Source organism: Chanodichthys erythropterus, chromosome 10 (assembly GCF_024489055.1).
Source record: "Chanodichthys erythropterus isolate Z2021 chromosome 10, ASM2448905v1, whole genome shotgun sequence".
NCBI classification, from domain to species: domain Eukaryota; kingdom Metazoa; phylum Chordata; class Actinopteri; order Cypriniformes; family Xenocyprididae; genus Chanodichthys; species Chanodichthys erythropterus.
The window spans coordinates 23,230,204-23,255,020 of NC_090230.1; the positions used below are offsets into that span (position 1 = coordinate 23,230,204).

Genomic DNA, 24,817 nt, shown 5'->3' on the forward strand with positions numbered 1-24,817 from the left:
TTTTTTTTTTTTTTTTTTTGAAAATGAGTGATGGTTTCTCTAGACCATTATTTCTCATCTGGGATCATGTAGAACACTTTGAAGCTGCAATGAAAATGTAATTTTGACCTTCAACTGTTTGGAGGCCATTGAAGTCCACTATATGGAGAAAAATCCTGGAATGTTTTCATCAAAAACCTTCTTTTAAACTAAAGAAAGAAAGACATGAACATCTTGGATGACATGGGGGTGAGTAAATTATCAGGAAATTTTGATTTGAAAGTGGACTAATCATTTAATGGTGTTTTAAAGTTATCTGCTGTTTAGAGCACAATTAATGTAATGCAACAATGTCAGTAACAAAATGAAAATTTGAATTCACCTGCTCTTTCAACACCTTCATATTTTTAAATATGGGACGTTTAGATCAGGGGCGTTTCCTCCGAGGAGGCAAGGGAGGCAGTGCCTCCTCAAAAAATTAGGATGAGAAAATAATCCATATTACAAAAATAAAATGTTACAGAATGCGACAATAAAAAGTGTACAAGTCACTCATTTTTCTAAAGGAACACTGTCCAACAACAACACCCGCAGCTAAAGTTACAGCAGGAGTCGCGTCTCTCTCGCCTCCCTTCCCGAAAATCAATTATAGCCTACCTCCTAAGCATGCGGTGGGTTTTGTGGGGGGTAATAGAGAATGAATGGGGGAAAGTTACGTGAGAGGAGGCAATGTCTCCATCACACTATGATTGAATTTGTGTCTATGACAGTGTACACCGAGCATGACTGATGATCCGGAATAAAATACTTTGTTTAACCCTCTATGGTACGGTGTTGCCTCAAGGTTTTAGATTGTTTTATGAACTTTTAAAAATAAATAAAAAATGAATGAGCATGAACAACGGTTAAAGTTACTTGTCAGGCTACAGAAGAATACCATAATCCCTCCGTTCAATTAGGTCTTATACACCGAGAGTCACGGAGAGCTATAAAAACCCAGCACAACACATAATTGTGAATAACATGCCTCACCTTAACACAGGTCTGGGGTCAGCTTCCTTTGCTGTTCGAGTTAACAACATGTACTAAACATGAGTGGAATTTGCACCCCCACACCTTGATCCTCATGACAAGAATGGCATACTGTAGTTATCTTTATTGAAGTGAATAGGTTTAAATCGCTGTCATGCATGAATAAATAATATGTTTGCAATTTTACAGATACTAATCAATGATGATCACATTACACAAAACTAAAATTGGACGTCAAAATAACACATTGTCAATATTTTTTGAGACCCCCCAGAATTTCACAAATCACGTTTTCAGGGGAGGCCATGTCTTATTAAGGGGAGCCGAGCTCCCACTAGCTCCCCCGTAGTTCGCACCCTGAATTTAAATGACTTTTGCTGGTGTTCACATGGGCAAATGACAGCATTCTCATTATTGTGTGAATCTTCACTTGCCTCACGATTCATTTAGATTATGATTCCGATAATATCGATTCGATTATGAAACGATTCTCTAAGTATCATGGTGCATCTTTTCCTGCAATTATTATATTAATAATAATAACTGTATTAATAATCACCATATAGCTCTTTTTGTTCAATTATCTTTGTTATTTGCATCTTTGTTCTTATTTTTAATAACAAACAGTGTCACTGCATAGTGTGTTCATTACAATTAAATTGATTATTTTTAAAGCTACAAAAGTAGTTCAGTCAAGAGCAACAATTCTTTTTATCGTTTGATTAAATTAATGGCACATATGGCAACAGGTTTATTACAGTACATTAAGAGCCCAACACATTCAGAGTATGGGTTACCTGGCCACGTCACATCACTTTCACTGAAGTGCCCTGGAACGTGCAGCTTTATTGACTGTGTTGACGTAATTTCCAATGAAACAGGAAGACAGGGCGGGATATATCTAGAAGCTCCTCCATTTATAGTGTTTCGCCTGCAGCTCTCAGAGCCCTTGAGCTCATAAAACCCCATTTTCTTCATAATCTCTTTACCTGTTTCTCCTCCAAATCTCCTCCATATCAGTGTGTCGAATCAGCTGTTCGGAGCGCCAAAGTCACCTGATTTTAGCCGTTTGGCAGTTTGACACACGATCCGAATCATGATTTGATACACTGATTCATTTATGATCCGATGCTTTCTGAAGCAGTGTTTCGAAATCGGCCATCACTAAATAAGTCGTTATTTAGTTTGTTTGGTGCACCAAAAATATTCTCGTCGCTTTACAATATTAATATTGAACCACTGTACTCACATGAACTGATTTAAATATGTTTTTAGTACCTTTATGGATCTTGAGAGAGGAAATGTCATTGCTCCCTATGAAGGCCTCACGGAGCCATCAGATTTCAACTAAAATCTTAATTTGCGTTCCAAAGATTAAGCTCTTACGGGTGTGAAACGGCATGAGGGTGAGTAATAAATGACAGAATTTTCATTTTTAGGTGAACTAACCCTTAAAGGCTAATATATTCATACTAAGAGCTAAAAAAACTAAATTTTGATTTCATGGGGACTTTAAATGAATGTGATTTACTAAGGTTTGTGCTAGTCAATTTACTGCTTCCTGAAGCAGTGTTTTGAAATCGGCCATCACTAAATAAGTCGTTATTTGTTTTTTTTTTGGCGCACCAAAAATATTCTCATCGCTTTATAATATTAATATTGAATCACTTTAAATGTTTTTAGCCATCGGATTTCAACTAAAATATCTTAATTTGTGTTCCGAAGATTAACAAAGGTTTTACAGGTGAGGAACAGCATGAGGGTGAGTAATAAATGACAGAATTTTCATTTTTGGGTGAACTAACCCTTTAAGACATAACAGATTACGTTGGTTTTTTAGATTATTGGTATCTATAGTTCTTTGAAGATCCACTTTTCATTGCCCAAAAAGTTTTTTATAGTCATAAGTCATAATTATAGAACCTAATATAAACCTATTAATGTTCATATTAAAATCTACTCTACTACTTTTAAGAACTGGTTACTGAAAGAGAAGCAGTTGAGAGGCATCTTTCACTCTCACGAGTGAGATCTTTTTCATGGTTTATTTCATTTAATAACTCTGTTTAAGATCAAGCAGGTCCCACACTTTTTCACATTCATGCATGTTATTAAAAAAAAGAACAAAACCGAAGCTGAATCATCAGACCCACATGCTTTGTTTCCGATAGACATGGGCCTACGCAACTTAATATATAATGAGGGTTCGTTATTTAGCCTACATACTTAGTAATTACATTTTTTAACAACCGATTCTTTTGTTTTTATGCATCAAAGCAGAATCATTCACATCACACACATCACAAAGTATCATTAAAATGATTATATTGCACAGGTCAAGCTCAAGCCATTGATAGACTGAAGAAAAACTGGAAATTCACAGGACTTTTAAAATTGTGAGCATCTTGTGGAGGATGGATGGATTTCCAGGCCATGAAAAATCATGGAAATAAATAAAATGAAAAATAGTGTATAATTATAGAATTGTTTTGCTTATATACTTAGCTCTAAAATATTTTATCAGCATAATTACTTACATGCACTCATTATTTTCATGAATTGATATGTTCATCAAAAATTCAATCGATTTAAAAAAAAAAAAAAAAAAAACCTAATTCATCACGATTAAAACATTGGAGTTTTTAATATTTTTATACTGTAATACTTTCACAGTTATTCTCCAAATTAATGTAGAAAAATCTTCACATAAACCCATTATAATAAATGTCATATTTACCTGTGACCTTCCTTTTTTCTAACTTGTAGAAATATACAGAAATTGAATAAATTACTTCACTGCATAAATTATAAATGAAATATATAGATTAATCCTAATTTAAAGCTACAATTTTCTGCTACATTTGTTCTTTAATCAATGACAGACATCACAGCAATTGGATTATTAGTCAACTTTTAAAAAGTTCATTTAAGACGCTTTTTAACTCTTTTAAGACTGCTCTCATGAGGATACTTTACAAAACTGGTATTTTGTCAAATGTAGTTGTTTGTTCAAGCGCGAAAGAGAACTCAATAATGACGTGTCTTTCTGCGCATTTTCTTCCGAATCCTCAAGGTCCAAAACATCCTTTGATTTTCCAAAGTCACCTGCATTTTTAAACCCATCCCAACATTGAATTATCTTTTTAACCTGAGGAAAACTATGATATATAGCTCTCACAGAAGGTGCGGACATTCACTGATGCTCAAGAAGGCAACATGATGCTTTGAGGGTCAGGGCGTGGAAACTTTTGCACAGGATGATCAGGGTAAATCGTTTTTATATTGTCTTGAAACATGTAAGTGTCTTATGTAGCTTCTAAAGGGCAATGCTAAAAATAAGATCTTGAAACAAAATAAGTTTCCACCAATCAGCCTGTTCAAAAAGCTCTTACTGTTATGTGTTGCCTTGAGCATCAGTGAATGTCTGTAGCTTTTGATCATCCTGGTAACAGCAGAAATGCATAAGAATCAAAGAAACAAATGCATATAAACATTTGACCTGGGTGTTTTGTTTATTTAAATTCAGTTATTTTGTTCTGTGGCCTATAGGTAAACATCTGTTTACATTGAGTCAAAGTGTTTATGATGCCCATTTAATGGGGTTGGTTGCGCGTTATTTTCAGTATGTGTACTTACGGTGAAATTACCTAAAAAAAGTATTGGTCAGTATAAGGTAACTTGTATGGGTTAAGGTTAGGTTTAGAGGTTGGTTCAAGGTTAGTAATTAGACATTACCCGATTATAGTAATTACTATATTGAGTACATAGGGAACAGGACTGTAAAATAAAAGTGCAGCCATGTGGCCTTGTGGTGCAGTAACAGTGCAGTCCTTTTTTTCTAGCTCAAAACACATTAGAGAATGTATTAAAAAATCATTTAAATGCAATTTATTTAAATCAAAAAATTATACTGAATTATTATGAATTTGCAAGAATTGCTTTTGAATTCCATCAATTCAAATGAAATCTATGAATCATAAGTCAAATCAACATTTATCCTATCAAGATAATGTGCTAAATTTTCCCCAGAAAATTTCCATTATTTTCCATGACTTTTCTCATCTGTGAATATTACTGATATTAAGCAAACAAAAAAACAACATGTATTTACAACTTACCGATCAGACGCCATGAGCACAAACAGAACAGAGCAATCATGTGAAACATCTTATTCAGTGTGAAACATCTGAAAAAGGTAAAACTGTCTGCCATCTCACAGCCTTTCTGAGTCAAACTGAAACCTGCAGTGGTTGGTTATTTTCAGAGATGAAAAGTGTGTAGTCAGTGCACGTGCCTTTATTTTCTAGGTGAAGGGGCTTCTTCCTGTCCTGCTTTTAATGATTCTCACACGTAACGCCTTCACTAAACAGCGGTTAAACTAGACTCTTAAAGGGTTAATTCACCCAAAAATGAAAATTCTGTCATACATTACTCACCCTCATGTCGTTCCACACCTGTAAGACCTGTTCATCTTCAGAACCAGGTGTGCCTCATACGTCCTGAAAAGTGAAGCTGCGGGCTCTTTGATCGCCCCCTGGTGGCTGGATGCAGTATATGTCATAAACCCCGCCCTCTCAATACAAATGAACAGGAAAATGAAAATAAATTATGCTTCAAATAAAATTTTCCAAAAGATGGTTTTGGTCATTTAAGGTAGTTGTTATCACTACTAATTATTTTTATGGGTATAAAATAATAACTATAGCAGGAGAAAACTAATGATGGCCTACTCTAATTACAGCAATCAATCTCCTGTAACGTTAGTTTAACTTTATTTAAAATGGCAGGACCGTTTCTGACATTTTAGAGTTGTTTCTAGTGTCATATTATATTGAGTTTATCTACTGAATTTGCTGTTTCAAAAATTGTATTGCTCTAGAAACAGAATAGCCTATTATTTTATAGGTAGAATTTTAAAATTGTTTATAATATATATAGCCTATTTAAAATACATAAATGATGATGCAGTCGTCTGGGCAGAAGTTTGATACTGCGATCCGTCCTTTTGTTTTGAATCAGTGGTTCGGAGCGTTAATCAAACTGCCAAAGTCACATGATTTCAGTAAACGAGGCTTCATTAAGTCATAAGTGTTTCAAAATGTTTTGAAATTTCAATTGTTCACCACTGGGTTGACAAATTGTTGTACAAACAGGATGTAGTGGTTATTGGTGAGACATTAGATGTCGCGGCTGGAACAACAACACAAAGTATAGCAATGCTAATCTCAGGTAGGTACTGTTTATGTGCTCTATATAATGTTAAAGGTGTCTGATGTGAGTCTGAATACCATGTATTCCCAGCTTTGTAGCCGAACTAAAAGTCTCTTTGACTGAAAGCAACAATGGATAATTTGTGAAAATAAATAAATAAATATAAACAAGAATGTTCAAACTGTCAACTTAATGTGAACAAAAGAGTATATTCTATGATAAAGATTGTTTCAGTAACTCAATATGCATTTTAAAGGGGACATATCTTGAAAATCTGATCTTTTTCCATGTTTAAGTGCTACAATTGGGTCCCCGGTGCATCTACCAACCCAGAAAACGTGAAAAAGGACAACCCAGTAACTTTGTTTTAGCAAACCTTTCTCTGCTACCATGTTAAAGGGGAACTATTATGCCCACTTTTACAAGATGTAAAATAAGTCTCTGATGTCCACAGAGTGTGTATGTGTATGTGTAAGTTTTAGCTCAAAATACCCCACAGATCATTTTTTATATACATGTTAAAATTGCCACTTTTTGGAGTTGAGCAAAAACACGCCGTTTCAGTGTGGGCCCTTTAAATGCAAATGAGCTGCTGTGCTGGCCTAAGAAGGCGGAGCTTCAAGAGCTCATTCTTTGGTGTCAGGATTCAGTCAGGACGTGCTATAATGTCAGAAACTGCGAATATATGCTGCATGGAGATAGAACAGGTATAGTTTAGTTCAATTACAGTTATAACTTGTATTGTCTTCTTGTTTTTATCCACTATATTATTACAAGCCTGCTTACCAATGAGTGTTATAACGTTTATTGTACTTCACACAAAATATGAAGCATAGTGATGGGCAAATGAAGCCTCATGAAGCACTGAGGCTTCGCAACCCATTGCTTCACCAAAAGGTTCATTACCCGAAGCTTCGTTCAACATTGCTCACTAGTGACACCTATAGCTACTGTGCAAAGAAATAGCGGACAAAATTAATCCTGACCTGAACAGACATTTGTGCATTGCCTAGGTATAAAATAAAATATGTATCTTTCTCTGTCTGACTTTACTTGTGCAAAGACAACTGTCACACACACACACACACACACACACAGTTAATTAATTATTCATAAATTGTTTGGATAGTGAGAGTATGTACAACAAAATTGATGCTGTGTTGAGTGCAGTGATTGTGGAGGGAGTGTAAATATTGCAAACTGCAACAGAGCAGTTTGGGGTGGGTGAAGAAAGGATTATAATTGATTTTTATTGAGGAACAGTATTTTTTGAAGTGTGTTGGGGTTTAGACGATTCCTCTTGGACAAAACCTCTCCAGCCTTGGAAAATATCCTTTCGCAAGGAAAGAGGATGCAGGGAAACATAAGAATGCCAGTGCCAGCTGGTATAAGTGAGGATACAGATGCTTCTGTTGAGCCCAGTATACTAGTGGATCCTCAGATCTTGAGAGATCCAGCATCTTCCACAATGGAAAAGGGTTGGGAGTCCTTGACGGCCATGTTCACCAGGGCCTCATTCACCATTTCTTTTTTTGGAATCTATAATAAAATACAAATCTGGTGTATTGTAGGAGCCTAACACCTTATTTAAATAAAGAAAAATAAATATTATGTATTACTTTGAGTACTGTGTGGATTGTTAGTAGTTTCTGCATGTTCATGCAGTGCTCAATAATGCCTGAGCATGGAGGAGGTGTTATTGCTGTATGTCAGCTCCTTCAGGCAAAGCAAGCATTTCACCTTGGAACATGAAATAATAGACATGAAAGATTATACAGCCATATAGTGAGGATTATAATTATATTAAGACAGTAAAATATAACAATTACACATATCTTATGTCAGCAACTATTTCAAAGTGCGCCAGACAGGGGAGGATTTCCTCTTTCTTGTTGGCTCCATTAAGTGGTCACAAAAAAAGCAAACAAATCCAAAACGCGATCCAAATCGTCTCGGGTTACGAGTGTAACCCCTGTTCCCTGAGTAAGGGAACGAGACGCTACGTCGAATGACGTGATGGGAACCCTCTGTATTTTGTGTTCGTGAAGCACCTCTGTATCCAACCAATGAAGAGACGTGACGTCAGAGGCGGGTGACGTCACGGATCAGGAAGCTATAAAGCACACCTGAACACAAAGCACGCCAGCTTCTGTAAAATGTCTGAAGCAAGCGCACCAGGTATGCAGGAGATACGGCCACGTGACGTAGCGTCTCGTTCCCTTACTCAGGGAACAGGGGTTACACTCGTAACCCGAGACGTTCCCTTTCGTGGGAACTATCGACGCTACGTCGAATGACGTGATGGGAACGCAATCCCAACTACGCCGTGTCTCCGAGTGCCTGGCTGCTATCTTGTAGGACCCTGGCCCCCGAAATGATATTAAGATTAAGATTATAAAATCTGATGAAGGTGTGCTGGGATGACCATCCAGCCGCACCACAAATGTCGTCCATGGAGACTCCAGACTCTGGACGCGGCCATACCTCTCGTGGAATGAGCGCGCACCACTAAGGGACACGGACATCCCACTGTCTCATATGCAAGTGAGATGGCCTCGACCACCCACTTGCTTATCCACTTTCTTTCCTGATCCGAACTCGTAAAAGGAGGCGGGCAGAAAGCCTCGAGTACAATGGGACCTGGGACCCTCGTCGGAACCTTCGGAACATAGCCCGGCCTGGTATGCAGAAAGGCTTTCACCATACCAGGCGCAAACTAAAGACAAGATGGAGCGACTGACAGCGCTTGTAAATCACCAATTCTCTTCAAAGAAGAGACGGCAAGAGAAAGATAGTTTTAAGTGTCAAGAACTTGTCTGACACCTCCTCTATTGGCTCGAAGGGAGCCTCAGCCAGCCCTTGGAGCACAATAGTGAGGTCCCAGGTCGGGGTCTTTGTGCACACCACAGGTCTCAACCTGAGTGCACCACGGAGGAAGCGTACTACTAGGGGGTCTCGACCCAGCGAGGAGCCCCCTACAGGGATATGATGAGCCGAAATAGCGGCCACATATGCTTTCAGCGTGGAAGGGGTTAAACCTTCCGAAAACTTTTCCTGAAGGAACTGAAGCATGTCAAAGACAGAAGAATGGACCGGGTCCAAATTATGCTGTTCACACCACACAGAGAACAATTTCCATTTACATAAGTACAACTTCCTCGTGGAGGGAGCTCTGGAGTGAAGGATGGTCTCTACAACCTCGGTTGAGAGACCAGTTCCTATGAGCCTTGCCCCCTCAGGGGCCAGGCCCACAGTTTCCACATTTCTGGGCGGGGATAGAGAATCGTGCCGCCCGCTTGAGACAGGAGATCCTGCCTGAGAGGAAGCTCTAAGGGAGAGCCTTGAAGTAGAGACATTATGTCCGAAAAACCATATTCTGGTCGGCCAGTACGGGGCCACCAATATTAGGTCGACCTTCTCCTGGCGAACCTTCTCCAGAACTCCCAGGAGCATTGAGACTGGGGGGAACACATACAGACGTAGCCTCGGCCACGTCTGTAGCATGGCATCCAGCCCTAGAGGTGCTGGGTGCTGAAGTGAGTACCACAGAGGGCACTGAGCTGACTCCTCTGTGGCAAATAGACCGACTTGAGCTCGACCGAAAGTTTTCCATATCAACTCCACCACCTCAGTGTGGAGTTTCCATTCCCCCGGTCTCGCGCCCTGCCTCGACAGGGCGTCCGCTCCCACATTCAACCGCCCGGGGACGTAAGCTGCTCTCAGCGAGAGGAGCTTTCCCTGGGACCAGAGGAGGATGCGACTGGCCAGCCTGAATAACAGGCGAGACCGCAAGCCCCCCTGATGGTTGATGTATGAGACCACCGCAGTGTTGTCCGTGCGGCCCAACCCATGGTGATCTCTCAGGTCTGGGAGGAAGTGTTTTAATGCAAGAAACACCGCCATCATCTCCAGCCGATTTATGTGCCAGGAGCACTGATGGTCCTCCCAGAGACCCTGAGCCGAGCGACCACTCATGATCGCCCCCCAGCCAGTGAGGGAAGCATCCGTCGTAAGCATTACGCGACGACGAGAAGTCCCCAACATGGGTTCTGGGACAGGAACCAAGGCTTTTTCCACATGACCAGAGCACGAAGGCATCGCCGCGTGACTTTGATCATGCGAAAAAGGATTTCCCCTCGGGGAAAACCCCTTGGTCCTGAGCCACCACTGTAGGGGTCTCATGTGCAGAAGGCCAAAAGTAATAACGTTGGACGCAGCTGCCATAAGACCCAACAGTCTCTGAAACTGTTTTACAGTGAGTGACTGGTCATAAGAGACCACCGTCATGTTGTCCGTATGGACCAACATGTGGTGGCCCCTCAGGTCTGGGAGGAAGTGTTTCAGTGCTAGAGACACCGCCATCATCTCCAGCCGATTTATGTGCCAGGAGCGCTGATGGTCCTCCCACAGACCCTGAGCTGAGCGGCCACTCATGACCGCTCCCCAGCCCGTGAGGAAAGCATCTGTCGTAAGCATTACACGACGACCAGAAGTCCCCAGCACGGGTCCCTGGGTTATTAACCAAGGCTCTTTCCACATGACCAGAGCACGAAGGCATCGCCGCGTGACTTTGATCATGCGAAAAGGATTTCCCCTCGGGGAAAACCCCTTGGTCCTGAGCCACCACTGTAGGGGTCTCATGTGCAGAAGGCCAAAAGTAATAACGTTGGACGCAGCTGCCATCAGACCCACCAGTCTCTGAAACTGTTTTACAGTGAGTGACTGGCCTAACTTCACCCCTTTCACGGCCCCGAGAATGGAACTCAAACGAGCAGGGGACAACTGCGCCTGCATCGTGGTGGAATCCCAGATTACACCTAAGTAGTTTGCAACCTGACTCGGGACCAGCACACTCTTTTGGCGTTGAGCCTCAGCCCAAGCCACTTCATGTGCGACAGGACAACATCTCGATGTTGAACTGCCAGTTGTTCTGTTTGAGCTAATATCAACCAATCGTCGATATAGTTCAGCACGCGGATGCCCTGGAGTCTCAGCGGAGCCAGCGCTGCATCCACGCGCTTCGTGAACGTGCGGGGTGAGAGGGATAGGCCGAACGGAAGAACCCTGTGTTGGTAAGCTTCGCCCCCGAAAGCAAACCTGAGGAACTTCCTGTGTGAAGGATGGATGGATACATGAAAGTATGCGTCTTTCAGATCTGTCGCTACAAACCAGTCCTCGGACCTGATCTGAGGGATGATCTGTCTGAGTGTAAGCATTTTGAGCTTCAGCTTCTTTATGGATCGATTTAGCACACGTAAATCTATGATCGGACGCAACCCTCCATCCTTCTTCGGAACAATGAAGTAGCGGCTGTAAAAGCCCGACATTTTGCTGGGAGGGGAAACCCTTTCTATAGCCCCTTTTTGCAAAAGCGTCGTTACTTCTTGCTCCATCATCAGAGACTGCTCTGGGGTTACCACCGTAGGAAGCACCCCATTGAACTTGGGCGGTCGTGAACCAAACTGAATTCTGTAGCCCTGTTCTATCATGAGCAGCACCCACTTCGAAACATTCGGGATTTTTCCACTCTTCCAAATATTCTACTAAGGGAACCAGTCTCTCGAGACTGGTCTCTGGTGTTTTTTGAGCACTTGGCTCGTCTATCTGACGCGGCGCACCGGCAGACAGACGAATCACGTGCTGGCCGACTCTCCTCGGAGGATCGGTGGAAACTGCTGTGCCCTGACTCACGCTTGGTGGCAGGGTTGACAGAACGGTCCCCTGAGGGCACCGAGGAGGACCCGATATCCGAACCCCCCCGGAGGGGGCTGCCCTCGAGAGATCCTGCACTATGTCAGGACCTCTTCTTTGAAGCCTTCCGAGAGATAATGACGGTCCTCAGATCCATCCTAGTCCGGAGGCTTTTAAATTCCTCAGAATTTAATGTATTCAATATTTCATTTAATCCTCAAATTAAATGCAGCCAGTTCTTATATTTTTGAACAGACTGAATATATTTAGAATACAAAAAAGAATTATAGCTCGTAATAATTCGCAAGGTATTTTAGGGAAATAGAGAAAGGGAACTCCCGTCTACTCAGATCCCTTAATATATACATACACATACACACACATGCATAATTACGGACACGTGATATATGCGCAGCCTCGGCAAACGCAAGACCCGAGCCGTATTTTCATTCTTGCAGACTTAATCTACGCGCTGCCTCGGCAACGCGAGATCCGAGCCATATATTCTTTAATGAAAACTCAGTCTACGCGCTGCCTCGGCAAGCGCGAGATCTGAGCTATATTCTTTAATGAAAACTCAATCCACGCGCTGCCTCGGCAAGCGTGAGATTCGAGCTTTGCAATAGACTTTTATTCCCTCGAGAATAAAGCCAACAGGAGTGGAGCTACAAAACTCCCGCTAGTGCATACTTTTCTTCGGGACATTTTTATGAATGAACACGGTCACTGTCAGTTGTGAGCTGACGTGCACGCTCCACTCCCAGCAAACAACACATAAATCGTGTGTATCCCAACTCGCTTTGTAGTGTAGCACAGGGGGAAAAATCAAACTGCTGTTCACGATTGATTTGTTATAAACGTGTGATTTTGAAACACGATATGTGTGTGTGACTGTGAGGTGGCGATCCTCAGATCGATATCACAATATCCACCTCCTCAGAGCTGGACATGTGAGTATCGGTGCCTCAACCCGGGGGAAGAAACCGCAGAGCGTGCTTCCACCTGGGAGACGGCGCTGAACCTGGCTGGTGAGGGCAGAGAAAAGGCGCGCCCGTCTCTAATCCCTCTGTCAGATCCATTTGTGAACCCCATGAACGGAGCCTCCGCCCTGCCTCAGCAGAAGCGGGACCCGATCCGCGGGGAACACTGCAGCAGTGTCCTGAGAGCGAGTTTTTATAGTGCACACAGACGCTCCCTCGAGAGCTGCCTGGGCTCACTCCCATTTCACTGCTGTTTCTCGCCATAATACGTGTCTTTTTTATATATAAATATATGGATTGGTGTGAGATACTCTTGTCCTCAGACGAAGATATCTTGACTTGTTTATATGTAATAAGACAAACAACACCAAATAAGACACACAAGATACAGAGAGCGCTTGCTGAAGACAACAGAAGCTGGCGTGCTTTGTGTTCAGGTGTGCTTTATAGCTTCCTGATCCGTGACGTCACCCGCCTCTGACGTCACGTCTCTTCATTGGTTGGATACAGAGGTGCTTCACGAACACAAAATACAGAGGGTTCCCATCACGTCATTCGACGTAGCGTCGATAGTTCCCACGAAAGGGAACCACAAGCAGTCCAGTCCAAGTCCAAAAATCCAAAGCAATCCAACTAATGTTATCTATGTAATATAATAATATCAATAATAATAATATAATCTAACTAATATAAGTAATAATAACAACAATATACTAACACTAATATAACCCAATATAATAAAATAATATAGCTCTAATAATACAATAACGACAATGACACAACTCTGACTCTCCGACACTCTACTACTACTGTTTCTACTACTCCTGAAACACCCACAAGGTGGCGTGTGTTTCGAAACCCCTTTATTCGGAAGCGACACTCAAACTGAACCGATGACGTATTCCGCACAAACCGAGGCCTCGTTTGTCATCGGTCACGTGATTTCTACATTCCCAACACAAGCCTCGAATCGACGCTTCATCTGGCACGCCCATTTATGCTCGACACAAGCTCCGAAGCCTCGGTTCAAATGTCCCATCACTAATGAAGCATCAGAGGTGGGTAATCCAGGGGTCAAAGAGTAAAAGTCCTGCCATATTTTTATTCCACCCACTGAAGCATTAATGAGAGAAAAAAAGGTGCGTTCACGTGGCCTCGTAATTCCTGTAGTTACGATATTCTAGCTTGTAAAAAGCGTTGACGTCCTCGTAGAGCTCGTAATTACAGCTTGAGAGCTCCCAGATATACCACGTGGCCGCGCTGTACCACCTGACAGCTGTAGATTCATTTAGGCGTTGACAGTGCTGCCATGGAAACGCATAATTCCCAGTCCAAGGACCAAAAGGACGTGAACAGCTCCGAATATAATGTCACGTGTTGTCATTTCAAGATTCCGGTAAATACGAGGTGACATGAATGCAGCTTAAGTGATTAATTGAGTGATGATTGAGCATTATTGAAGACACCTGATGAAGGCGAAAATCACAATTTTTAAGTTACCATCATCGAGGTCAGGGTTTGTTTTAGTTGAGCTCTTGATCCTTGACTTTTTAATATTCGATTTTGTTTGGGCAGTTTTAACTGCGTTAAAAACAACCAGACAAGCAAAATTAAAAGATGATCCGGTGTTGGTTATATTTTCACATTATTTGATCTGAATCACTGAACTCATTTAGAGCTCAATCTCTGAGTTAGATTTACATTATTGATTACAGCAGCACTGTGATTATACAGCACAAGATCAGCTTTATCAATACAATTATTATTATTTTTTTTTAAGAGTTCTGATTAAAAAAAAAAAAACAGAGCTCATTTAAACACACAGACATCAAGAATCATCCTGTGAATCTCAACAGTGGTGACCATCATAAAGCATGTTGCAGTGCATTCTGGGAGCCACCAATCAAAATTCATCTATGGCTCCCATCATGCATTGCTGCATGAATAAATTATGAGCTGAATTGTCTTAGTAATTTTCTTTATTCTCACTATTAAAATTTTGCTGTTTTTCTGTGACTTTTAGTAGCTTGTTTTCTAATGTTCGGAGTTGATCTGTTGATCAGAATATGTTGCTTGTCACCGTCGTTGAGATTCATACGCTGATTCTTGATGTCTGTGTGTGCCTAAAATTTTTTTTTTTTTTGGTGATAAGGACAACTTTAAAAAAAAAAAAATTCTGTATTGCATAAGCTGATCTTCTGTAGAATCACAGTGCTGCTGTAATCAATAATGTAAATCTAACTCAGCGATTGAGATCTAAATGAGTTCAGTGATTCAGATCAAATAATGATTATGTGAAAACATAACCAACACCACCTGATCATCTTTTAACTTGGTTTTTCTGATTGGTTTTAATGAAGTTAAAACTGCCCAAACATAATTAATATTAAAAAGTCAAGGGTCAAGAGCTCAACTAAAACAAACCCTGACCTCGATGATGGTAACTTAAAAATTGTGAATTTCTCCTTTGGTGATTCTGCTTGTTATCATCAGGTGTCTTCAATAATGCTCAATCATCACTCAATTAATCACTTATTTATCTCATTAATGCTTCAGTGGATGGAATAAAAATAAGGCAAGACTTTTACTCTTTGACCCCTGGATTACCCACCTCTGTTATTTAGAGTCACAAGCATTTGTACAGTTGTACATTTTTATTTCAATGTTGTAATTCGCAATTCATTTAATTTTATCTTTGAAGCAGATTTGTTATTATTATAAACTTTTAATTAAAAAATAAATAATGTCAAGATCAAGTTATCTGCATCAAGCCACTCCCATAATAGCATCATCATTCGAATTAATGCATGGGTCAGAATAACTGTACAAGCATGTGTGTAAGACTCCAATACAATTGTAAAGCAATTATTCCATCACAAATAAATCTTTCAATGAGTAAAACTGGCTGTGCCTATAGAGTATTATAGACTACTCAACATTTATAATATTACTTTCAAATTAATTAGTAAATTATTATCATTTTAAATTATTGTTCCTGGATAAGTAGACTACTCTTGAAATAAATTAGCAGTGGCTGGGACAGATTTAAAGTATCAATTCCACTTAAAAAGATGCAATCTAATCTGTTTACATGAAATAAGCCTGCTCAGGGGCACATTCAAGCTCAAATCGGTGTGCAAAGTTTTGCTACGGTATCAGGTGTTGTGCCGATCTCGACCCCCTGCCAAATTATCACCCCCTTCTATTCTATTCTCATCTGATTATATAATGGTAAATATTACAACATCATAGCTAGGGCTGTCATGATATTAGATTTTTCACACCACAGTTATTGTGCCCAAACAATTTCACAATATCGATATATCGAGATATTTATAGAATCCTTGGTGGGGGGGAATTTTTCAGTCTAAATAATTTTTACTTTGTTTATTTAGTTTTTCTCTTTCAGGGTTGCTGCACATTTTTTAAAGTCAAATTTAAGGCTTTTTAAGACCTGTAGAAATAAAAATTAATACTAGCATAGTAAGCCTATACATTATGGCTGTTTCCAATCAAATTAAATCATTATCAACAAAATCCATCTTTGCAATACAGAGGTGACACAGAATGAGAAGTGACATTAATATATTTACACAGCATTTACAATTTGTCTACATAAATTTAATTCAATATTTAAATATGGATTTTTTTTTTCTAATTTTAACTTTTTAATTAAAATGTACCTTAAATATGAAACTAAACTAAACTGCCAGTAGGTGGCAGCAAGTCACTGTCTTAATGAGTGAGTGAGTGAGTCAACCGATTTGTTCAAATGACTGATTCATTCGTTCTAAACGCGGATTCAGTCAGTATAACAAAAGCATTTCTGTTGCACAGGGGCTCTGTTCTGCTGTTCATACCTTTGAAATTTTCGTTGGCGAAATAAAGAAAAAAAATTATATTAACAATACTGTGTCTAAAATGTAACTCACATTGTTCATTTAACAATAAGTTGAAGGAACATTGCATTTGTGCTGATTTGGGAAAAACGGCACTCTTGCTAGTGTGATTATTGTAACACATCTACATCATATATAGTGATGGGCCGATTTCAAAACACTGCTTCAGAGCTTTTTCTCCATGGTATTAGGGTGATATAATGACAAAAACTCGTCGGGGCAAAAAATACCCGTGTATCTTGAATTTTGAGGGCATATAACTTATTTGCACAGCTACATCACTCCGAGTAAAGAGAACGCAGCTTATTGAAATAATCACGCTTTATTTAAATATATGAACACAGAAAATCGCTGTTAACAGGTTAATATAACATTTCCCATTCCATGACTAGTAAAATAATCACAATTTACTCTCTGTAGAATGGCGTAATCTGCAGGGTGATGGACACGGAGGTGGGTAAAGTTGGTGTGTTGCCACCCTTCGCACTGACTGTAGCTATAGGCAAATTCTGCAGATTGGGCTGTCTAAGGAGCCGAAAAACTCCCATTCTGTCGAGCTTACTTTACTTTTTTTGGGTGTTTACTTTTCTCGCGCTGCATCTTTGTCTTCCCACATAGCAACATTGTGTCGGCCCAGATCTGGCCCGCATCTGGCACATGTGGCATGATGATCTGGCCCACATGCTGCACTGAATTACGGTCCTTGTGTGGGCCACTTCTGTTTGTCAGATCTGAGCCATAAGCAAGCCACACCAATGTCACATGTCAGCCAAGAGCAAAGAAATAAACCTAAACTGGACCTTATCTGAACCACAAAATCTGTGTATATTAAGTATAGAATCATCTCAGCCTTAATAAACCTGTTAAAGATACAATTTGTGATATTTTTTTCCGCTACAGGTCGCTAGAAGCCTATTCAAAACAAAGGCGTAGTTTGATGACGCCAAGTTTTAGAGTGGAAACTTGGGACATGTGGTCTCCATCTCAACGGACGGTGCAAAAGAATAGGGATTGGAGTCTGGAAGAACTCATGTTCGTGGATGCGATTATTAATGTTACTGTAGTATGAAGCAGAGCAGGACCGAGTGTTGCGGGAGCTGAACGAGGAGCTGGAGAGATTAATCAACACATGCCTCACGAGCAGCGGGACTTTTATTATGACACAGTCGCCGGCGCCGCTTCCGCTTTTCCGGTCATGAGTTTATGGGAGCTGTCCTTGTGGACAGAACCAGTGGCAGATGGTAAACAGTAATTATGTTCCATAAATAAGTAACACAATCCACCATAAAACATGCAAGAAGTAAATAAGGAACTGCTTGAAGCAAGCTAGTGGTTTGCTGGACGCTAGACACTACTTCCGCATTTGTCCACGGCACTGTTGTCATGTGGTTTCTACGTCAGTAAAGGCGGTAACAAAGGGTAACTGACGTCATTGACAGGCGACTGCACTGCCCCGTGTCACTGTTTAGAATGGGAATTTTCTCATGATTTACAAGTAGTTGAAAACATTAGAGATATTGTTAGTAATCAGCTGGACAAAATATATAACACTAGCCTAGTGGTTTTTGGATATTTTACTGCAAAAATTTTACATATTGTACCTTTAACAAGCAGAATCACTGAAGGACAGAAGAGAACAGAAAAAAGAGATGAGCAGAAACACAAGAACTACAACTGACTAAGGGTAACTGTTTAAGGGTAGACTATGAAATAACACTTTGAACAATAAAGCCAGAGATGAATATATATTTTTATATTTATTGCATAAATTAATTAGTCAAATAAGGCTACCTTTTTAAAATAGCTATATCTTATTAAATATTAGGCATGCCATCTTTAAATTTAAAATCTTAAATTTAGTCAATACAATTATAGTTTGACACCATTTTGTTTCAGCCAAAGGCATCTTGAGCTGTAGAGGTGCACAGCAGCATCTGAAGTTGCTTTTAGATGTATTTACACAACTGAATGCTGCTCAGAGAGGTCCGTATACATTCACACAGCAGAGCAAATAATGCAATGACATTAATTTTATGTTTTATACAAAATGCTTTGAATACAGAAATATGAAATAAATGACAAGATAAAATGAATATGAAATATCGCCAGTAGGTGGCAGCAATCACTCTGTTAATCATTTTATTCAATCGATTCGCTTGAAACGCTGATTCATTCAGTAATAAAAGGCTGTATGGCTGGTGAATCACTCAACCGATTTGTAAGGAAAAAGGAATGGACGCAAAAGTACACGGACCGTACACAGACCCTATTGGACCAATGGTGACGCTTAAGCCCGACCTAATTTACATGAAACTCGAACTGCAACATTTGGAAATGCAAGAGCGAACATGTAGAAGAAGAGCAAAGATTAAAAACAGCACGAAAGAGTAAAATGTGAGCAGAAAATGTAAGAGAGCACAAAGAACAGAGTAATAAAAGCAAGGAAAACAACTTTTAAGAACGTATAAACACAAGTTTAAGATTTGTGCAATATAATTTTTAACGTGTTTAAAGTTTTGATGCACTTTTAATTTTTTGATTCACGCTTATTATATTTTGATCCGTGACCACTTTCTTTGCAATTCTGATCATTTTGCATTATTTTTAAGTTTATGTTATATATTTGTACATGTGTTTTTAAATGTTTGATTCACGCTTATTTTTTGATCCGTGACCGCAATACTTTAGGACGGAATCTAACCCCATACAAACCCCGTTGCACGCCGTTTCCAGGAAACATGTAGTTCAACCCAGAAATAACAGCAAAGCGTTGCTCACTGGTTTGAGTTTGAACGTGGCCTGCTACAGACTTGTTTAAAAAATTTAAGTGGACTCTGGATGTTCTTTCTGGTGCACAAGACCGTCTGAACTACTGCAAGTAAATTTTACTACTTCCACGATTACATTTATTTGGGGGAATGATTAACAAATTTCATATGTGTAAACGGGATTTAAATGTTTTTAACTTAGCCTAACGGTTGCAGGAGTAGCCTAACAAATGCCCAAGCAGCCAGACATTACTAAAACTGTTCGAAGGAGGCCACATGTTAAAACAAGTTTGTAAAAATCAATAATGCCGAAAGGGGTATTTTATTTCCCCCCTTTTGCCTTTTAGGATGTCGTTTTGTTATAACTTGAAATTGAAAGTAGCCTATTATTCTGCGCAGGCACGTGTACATGTAGAGATCAGAGGGCTTGAGCACCTGCCCTTTTTCTTTTTCGAGAGAAAGTGGCTTTTTTCTGGGGTGCTATTTGTTTTAAATAAATAAACGCTTTCATTATATAGTGAAGGTGGGAAAAGTGGGAAAATGGGAACGCGGGGGAACTGTCATGCAACCGGAAAGGGTACTTTAACTTTCACAATCAAAAGGGCAAGCCACCCCCCGCCACGACACAGGTTATGAATGTTCTTTTAAACTTCTTTTTTAACTTCTAACTTACAAATGTTGCTGTATTTTGGTTTGTTAATGAAAAATTAAATGCACTGTATTTCCTTTCATCATATCGATTACATCCATGGGCGTAACGTTACAGATTTTGTTTTGGTATTTTTTTTTTTTTCTGTTGATACGTGAACAGAGTTGAGAGAGAGATTTGCAGTTACCTTTTTATTGTTCAGTGACGGAAAACAATTGCTATAGCACCTCAGGCTCAGTTCAAGAGACATGGCGGATCAAGCGTGAACTGTTCCACTCTTCCTCTTTACTAGGCTACTATTACTGCAGCAAATAAACATGAAAGAGCTGCAAAAAGAATGTAGTAGAACAAGGTCCGTGTACGTTTTGATAGTTTGTTTTTCAATTTGAAATGAAATACGCAGAAACGAGAAAACGGTCGTTTCCCGTTTTTTCGTTTGTTAAAAAAACGGGAAAACGAGATTTTGACTCGATTTTCGTGTTTTCGGGTCACAAACCGATGCTGCGTTCCAATTCGCCTACTTATACTACGCCCTAAAAGTATATACTCTTTCTGTGAACAAAAAGTACTTACTTTTGAGTGTGTAGTAAAAGAGTAGACAAGCTTAACACGTCATACAATCGTGTCTTTTCTCTCTGTCACATCCTGTCACCGTAAACTGACCTGTCAATCATCTTACATTCTCCACATTTCATTTAGTTAATTTCCTACCGTATCGGAGAGAAATGCAGCACGTTGATCTGCAGTCGCGGGTCTTTCATGTGGAGAACTCTCCTCTTATTAATGCATAATGATGCATTTAAAAGTTAATGGCCATTCGGATCTTTATAAAACTCCACATTGATATTTGCAGATGAAAAATAACACGGGTAACATTAAATATATATTTTCTATCAGGTTAAACTGATTATTAGTCACTCAAACTCTCAGCGTCAATCGTGTATATCCGCCATGTTTTGTAGTTTTTAGCACATTTTACTCGTGTTTGTAGTTCTGAACTGAATCCTCGTCCAATGCGCAATGGGTTGTGGGCAATATTAGCCTCTATAGTGTGCACGGATCCACACTTCGAAAATCTACCGGAAATAGTAGACCATCCGGGGACTTTTGGCATACTCTTTTCAACATACTATGCTTTGGGACACACTTATTTTAATCTCACATACTATTTAGGATGGATAGTGTGGACATTGGAACGCAGGGATAGACTGTAAAAAAAGATGGACGACGCGACGCCGCTTCCTTCCATTGTAATGAACTGAAGGTAAAACGGACGATGATGGGCGTTGACATGTTGGAACCTGGGCTTGCGTAGAAAGACTCGTCAGTGAAACCAGGAGGTGGAGGCGGAGTCGCGGTATCAAACTTCCGCCCAGACGTCTGCGTCACCAAGATCAGATCACCTATTTGTTTTATATTATTTATTGTTTATTATATTTTTCTTTTCATTTGGCTTAAAAGATGCTAATTACATCTGGCAATAAGGTATTTACATTTATTTGAATGTTTATTAATGCACATTGTTCAGTTTTAAACTAAATTACTCATAACTAGGTCAAAACAACATATCGTAATTGATGTATTTTAAAAAAATAAATTATACACAAATTAAAATTATACTTGTAAAAAAATATTCTGTTTCTAGAGCAATAATATTTTTGAAACCTCGGTGAAGTTGAACTAACTCTACAGCAGATCGATTGCTGTAACGTTAGACAGTGCTCTTTAATTAACTAGAGTAGGATTAGTTTTGTCCTGATAATTATTATTTTATACCCATAAAGATAATTAGTAACTGCCAGATTATGATCACCTGCTTTTTCCGTCATGGCTAACATTAGCCGTGTTATCTTGGCTAATAACATTTAGCTTATAAAGCCCACATTTAACGTGACCGAAAAAAACTCAGTGATCCATCAGATCTGTAGGTCGGTTAGTACAGTTTACTGCTGAACAACTTTTGTCAGTGAGAAATAACACAGAAATCGAAAAATAATAGTTATTTATTCATCTTCAATCTCCCCTCAAAGCTCCGACAGTCCTCAGAGAAGCTGTCAATCAACTGTAAATCGTGACGACACGCCCCGTTTCTATAGCACCAAATTGCTTGCAAAAATCAAACTGATCACAAAAATGAACTATTGAATATATATCAGCATGATAACAACTACCTTAAATGACCAAAACCATCTTTCGGAAAATGTTATTGTATGTGTAATTAATTTTTCTGTTATTTTGACAAGTGCCATTAGTTTGCATTGAGAGGGCGGGTTTATGACTTGTACTGCATCCAGCCACCAGGGGGGCGATCAAAGAGCCCGCGGCTTCACTTTTCAGGACGTATGAGACACACCCGGTCACAAATAGAAAACGGAAAAACAACTTCAAAATTCGTTTTCCACATGTGGGCGGTCATTAAACGCCCCTTCCAGCCGATTGGTCTATCAAATCTGAGCCAGTGACGTCATCTTCAGCTCGTTCATCAAAATAATAGTCCTCTGCCCCTATATCAGTAAATGTCATAAATCGGCTTTCTTCTGTGCAACCTAACACGTATTTCACAGAAATATGTATGCACAGATAAAAATGTTTAAAAAAACCTACAGTAAATTTAATTAAGTCTGTTTTTAAGCTGTCATTGTGTTTTTAAAATGTAAAATTTAAATGCCTCTACATCTGTTATCAAGCGCATGACATCCTTTGGGCTACCACCGATCAATAGGCTATAATGATAGACTATTCTCTATTATAGATCAGTGGCTACTGCACTCATTTTTTTTTTTCTTTTTTCTTATTTTAATGTTTTGTTTACATTTTATACATTTAAATTCAATAATTTAGCAGACGCATTCCTTGCAGTAGGCTATGTAGTAGACTACAGGGAGTGCAGAATTATTAGGCAAGTTGATTTTCTGATCATATTTTTTTTCCAAGCACATTTTACCAATTCCAATCCACATCAATCTTAATAACTACTAGTAATATTGTTTTTAATCATTCATAAGTGATATATAATTGTTCATGAAGGCTGGAAATGAAGAATGCCCTATATTCAGGTGTGCAGAATTATTAGGCAGGTTTTCTTTTACAGATAAAATGAGCCAAAAAAGAGATTTAACTCAGACTGAAAAGTCAAAAATTATTAAATACTCATGAGAAGGACGCAATACTAATGTAATACTAGAAATTGCAAAGTTAAAGCATGACCATTGGACAGTGAAATGCTCATTGGGTCAGCGGGGTCATACAAAAACAGCTGGAGAAGAAAAGACACGTTAACTGCAAAATAATTAAGAATTAAGGTGAAGAATTAAGTGTGAAACGATCAGGAACCCTTTAGTCTCCAGCGCCACCATTACCCAGTACTGAAACCTCTTCAGAAGTGTGAGGTGTCAGGATCTCAGAGACTTAGGTTAGGTGAAGAATCCTAAAAAATGACCCGCTCTTAATAAGAATCACAAGCTGAAGTGTTATAAAATACATGAAGACTGGGTTTTTATAGGCCTTATAGACAGACAGCTTGAGAGTGACTCCTGAAGGACCAGCACCACATCCTCTTGTACCACTGTTTGAAGAATTTATCTCCCAGAATCTGGCAGTAAGGTGTGGGAGTTCACTTTTAGTCCATCTCTTATCCTGAAATGTCCATCTTGCAGAGATGGACTAAATGATCTTCCAAAACTTCCCCAAGATGTAAATTAATTAATAAAAATACTAAATGATGTTTTTGTGAGAAAATAAAGGTGTGCACAGTTTCCTGTGATGGTTAGGTTTAGGGTAGGGGGATAGAAAGTACGGTTTGTACAGTATAAAATGCATTGCGGCCTATGGAAAGTCCCCACAATTCACAAAAACAAACGTGTGTGTGTGTGTGTGTGTTACATTTGTTTTCACGATATGTAGCCTATGGACAAAAATACAAATATGAAATATAGGCTTATAAAACTGTTATTCCTATTTGACATGTGACAGCACCTAATAATGGTATCACCGTCGGGCTTTTTAGTTTTCCTTAGCTTATAAATAGCATTTTATCTCTTAAATTAAACATAACCCTATAAACTTTAATTAACACAGTGAACATTATTATGTCACAGTTTACTTGCTATCCTCACTATAAATGGCCCTGAACATTTTACTTTCAATTTCGATTTAACGGCAATTGGTGATTCTGCGTCAATTTCTTCAGTGAAACAAAACAGCAAAACCAAAACTCTCGTATATTAAACATAGAACTTTTATTATCTTTGTAATTATTTTATCTTTTATTATCTTTGTAAATATTCGTGGCTTAAACAGCGGGAAAATTTACTATAATGCAGTTCTGTGGATGTTTTGAAAAACTTAAACTAAACTAAAATTATTGTTGCCTTGTCAATATAATTTCTGTTTTTCCCCCTGAGTTTCAACTGACGCGATCATCGTTTCATTAACCGACAAGATTAGCCTATATTAAATTAGAATTAAACGAAATTAGAATTGATAAATGTCTGTGAATCATTAAAACATTCCAGGGGTTTAGTTTTAGCCTACATGTACAAATAGCAGAATAAACAACAGAACATGAGGATTCATCATCACGCACCTGCAGCGCTTCTGTGAACGGAG

General features: G+C 39.2%; 1 protein-coding gene and 1 long non-coding RNA gene across 6 annotated transcripts in view; one reads left to right on the forward strand and one right to left on the reverse strand.

Moving 5' to 3' along the window:
- Positions 1–288: 288 nt before the first annotated feature.
- On the reverse strand, positions 289–20,848 carry LOC137027963 (uncharacterized). The gene is made up of 3 exons (XR_010896118.1): positions 20,783–20,848; positions 7,842–7,962; positions 289–7,761 (listed from the first exon to the last, which is right to left on the reverse strand). It is a non-coding gene; the product is annotated as an uncharacterized lncRNA (long non-coding RNA).
- LOC137027960 (NLR family CARD domain-containing protein 3-like) overlaps positions 19,532–24,817 on the forward strand; it is a 64,092-nt gene continuing 58,806 nt past the window's right edge. For 2 of the 5 annotated variants that reach the window (XM_067396605.1, XM_067396607.1), the window contains exon 1: positions 20,234–20,561. The gene's annotated coding sequence lies outside the window, so the exon portion shown is untranslated. Of the gene's footprint in view, positions 19,671–20,073; positions 20,190–20,233; positions 20,562–24,817 lie in introns of those variants that run through there. The other 3 variants (XM_067396603.1, XM_067396602.1, XM_067396604.1) reach the window with 3 other exon arrangements.